We start from the raw sequence: 3653 nt of genomic DNA, 5'->3' as shown, positions 1-3653 counted from the left end.
AGTTTAAAGAATAGTCTTCATAAAATGAAAATTTGTTGCTGTAAAACTGAAATTGTTTCCTGGTTAAGTTATTATACAAAAAAATGACAATTTTAGACTTTTTGGAAGACTCATAAATTTGACCATTTTTATCTTTGATATCATTTGGCAGAATAAAAAATGAACAAAAAGGTCAATCATGTCATTTTACAAAAGTACACTGATTTTTTTGCAATTAAAGGGTTGTATAAATTAATGAAAAAAATTGAATGGCAATTTTGTAAAGTTACCTCAACAGAAACAATTTCTGAAAAAACCAAATAATAATAATAATAATAATAATAATAATAACAAAAACAAATAACATTATAGTTGTATTGAATAAGTGCTATAAGAAATTACCAAATTGCTCTTTTTGTCATCTATTCTTTTAATTGCACCAGATCATACACCATTAAAAATGAAAAGAATACAACTTTCTTTAACACAAAAGTATGAAAAATAAATGAAAAGAATACAACTTTGTCTAACATTGCATAACAAAACTACATTGCTATAATATGCAGTTTATGTTATAACATGTCATCCACCATTGCAGTTTATGTTATATCGAAGTTGTGAGGTGAAAATAATGACTGAATTATACTTTAGTTGAGGCAATGACCTAATCTCCAGTTGCATTAATACATGTTATTTTCAATATAATTAATCAAAATACAACTTACCAACATCTAAAACCTTCTCAAAAATGTTTTTCATTTCTCCCGTCCAAGTTCCAATACCACCTACTTAATTGGTAAAGTTGAGAAATTAAACTACCTAATTGTCAGAAGAAAATACGATCATACAATAAAACAGAAAATCCAAACAAAATACTAACATAATTTTTTTCATGACATAGTAACACTTCAAATCCAAATAAAAAAGACAAAAGACTATGCGTTCTAATGCAATGTGGTTTATATGAATTTACTTAAATACATAACACATCATAACCATATATAAAATACCAAAAGTACCTTGAAAAATACAAACACTTAGAGATAAGAACACACCAGACACATATATAAATGAAACAACTTATAAGGTGAATTAGGGACAAACATTTACCAACATGATAAGTTTCTATTAGAAAAGAATCAAACATGATGTCAAAATACATAAATTCAACCCAAAAATAAAAAAAGAACTCTCATATTATGTCAAGAATTCTTGGATACAATTACAAATCATAAAAAAACTCACTCTAACCTATACATCAAACTAACCTATCTCTCAGAAGTTACAAGCTTCAAATTTCTGCAAGAATCTCACAAGAAAGTATAGAGAACAATCAAGTACTGTTATTATAGTTTTTTCCCTATGAATGATTAAAGAGCTTCGAGGGTTTATTCTTTTTGATAATTTTTCAAATCCAACTTTAGAACCGAACATAAATCAAGCACAGAGATGATCAAGATATGTACCGTTTGGAATTTCCTTGAGCTGAGATCTGGGGCCCTGTATCCATTCGTACAAACGTGAGTAAGAAAACTTACACGATTTCTAATCAAAACAACAATGAAAGATAAAGGGGATTTCCATCGTAACATACCTGTTGTATGGAAATCGGTTTGCTAGCAGAAAGATTGCCGTATAGCGTTCGACGGTCTTCCTTTCCCTGGTTGGCCTCTCAGTCGACGTAGCAGGTGATTTAGAACTCGAATCGGTCTTCTTTTTCTTCCAGCTGCCTTCGGCTTTTTTGCGCTATCTTCTTCTTCTTCATCTTCGCTCTCTTCGTCTTTAGCTTCTTCTTCATCCTCGCTCTCTTCGTCTTTTGCTTTAGTCTCTTGCTCTTCTTCGCCTTCCTTTTCGGATTCCTCCTTGTCCTTCATTTCGACGTCGGGAATGTCTTCTTGTTTTTTCACTCTCTAGGGTTTCCATATCGGAAGCCATTAAAACCCATAAAAGTCGATAATTCAAAACCTGTGTAAGCGTAGATTCGTGTCGGAATTCAGACGTTGTTTATGTATGTATATAGAAACATGGGTACATATCCAGAAACAACCGAAAACCCTATAAGGTGGAAGGAAAGATTCAACCGAAATTAGTTAAAGTTTTGGGCTATTGAGTGAATTGTGCAAGCAGCAGTAGATGAACACAGGGTGAAGAAATGAGTGAGCTTTGTTGCTACTGCAATTGAATCTGAAAAAGAGTTGTAGAAATCTCGTAAATGGTTTTTGGGGGCAAGAAATTGGGGGTAAAAGGCGCGCTTGGTTGAATTTTGGGGAAGAATTCGAGGGTTTTGAATTTCATGCCAAATATGTTAGCGAACATCTCCCTATCTCTTCCCGGTTGAAATTTTTGCATCGTTTGCTTTTTCTTTTTAATTCAAGAATTAAGATCTCATCCCAATTCCAAAACCCCAAAACCTTGGATCAATATTTACTTGATTTCTCATTTCTTTATTAATTGTTTTTTTAATTTTGATAGCAAAATTTAAGAAATAGTCGAATAACAATATAATTTTTAACTTTTCTTATCATACTAGTATTTTTTTTTCATTGTAATATCATGTTTTTCAATAGTTATTGTTAAAGTATTATATTTTTTCAAAAATATCGATTACGTGTGATAGGTAGCTACCATTATTGTCCTTTTTTCACATATCATTTTTTATTAACTTTTTTATGAATAAATTATTTGAAAAAATAAATGATGCTTACATAGATAAAAAAAAATTGTTACCTATAACTCTATGACTATGTATATTTCTTGAATAAAATGTTTGACTATGTAAATGATAAAAGTTTTTTGTAAGAAAAATGTACATATTTTGGTCAGTTTACAAAATAAAATAAAATTATTTTTTAAAAAAATAAAAAAAATAAATCGATAAAATGATCCATTCTAAACATTTGCTCTCGGTTATAGCATATCACAAATTAATAATTAATTTATGACTATTTCATAAACTATTCCAAAATACTAAGATTTTTTCTGTAAAAAACAATAAAAACTAATATTATTATTATATTAAAAACACAAATAAATATACTACTTATGGCTTAGGGTCTATCGTGTATAGCTTAGGGATTATGACTTATGGATTAGAGCTTAGGACTTATGCTTAAAGTTAAGGGCTTATGTATTATGGATTAAGGCCTATGATTTATGGCTTATGGGTTATTGCTTATGTGATAGGGATTAAAGGCTTATGGCATTGGGCTTATGCTTGAGGATTATGACATAGGCTTATGCTTTAGGTTTATTGACTCAAGGATTATGCCTTATGGCTTAGCGCTTAGGGATTATGAAATATGGCTTAGGGCTTAGGGCTCATAGGGTATGACAAAGGATCTTTGGCTTATAGTTTAGGGCAAAAATCTTAAATCTTATGACTTACGACTTAAGGCATATGACTTATGGCACAAGGCATAAAGCGTTCACAGGGTCAATGGCTTGTAGAGAAAGGCCCAAGCTTAAAAGGTTCCATGTTGTTATTGGAATCTTGAGAACTGTTATATACATGCCTTAAAAAGGTTCAACGTTGTTATGGCTTAAGACCTATGGCATATGGCCTAAACCTTAAACCATTAACCAAAAACTACAAATCTTAAGCCCTAAACCCTAAACATTTATTGGCAATAACAGTTGATTTTTGACTTTTCCATTTATATTGTATAAACATTTTT

At 30.6% G+C, this 3653-nt stretch overlaps 1 long non-coding RNA gene across 1 annotated transcript; it reads right to left on the bottom strand.

Moving 5' to 3' along the window:
- Nucleotides 1-1084: 1084 nt before the first annotated feature.
- On the bottom strand, nucleotides 1085-2390 carry LOC145119011 (uncharacterized). The gene is made up of 2 exons (XR_013713594.1): nucleotides 1574-2390; nucleotides 1085-1479 (listed from the first exon to the last, which is right to left on the bottom strand). It is a non-coding gene; the product is annotated as an uncharacterized LOC145119011 (long non-coding RNA).
- Nucleotides 2391-3653: the final 1263 nt, after the last annotated feature.

Source organism: Lactuca virosa, chromosome 6 (assembly GCF_052849685.1).
Source record: "Lactuca virosa cultivar CGN04683 chromosome 6, Lactuca_virosa_CGN04683_v6, whole genome shotgun sequence".
NCBI lineage: Eukaryota > Viridiplantae > Streptophyta > Magnoliopsida > Asterales > Asteraceae > Lactuca > Lactuca virosa.
The sequence above is the reverse complement of the archived record's forward strand: the minus strand, read 5'-3'. Positions and strand labels throughout refer to the sequence as shown.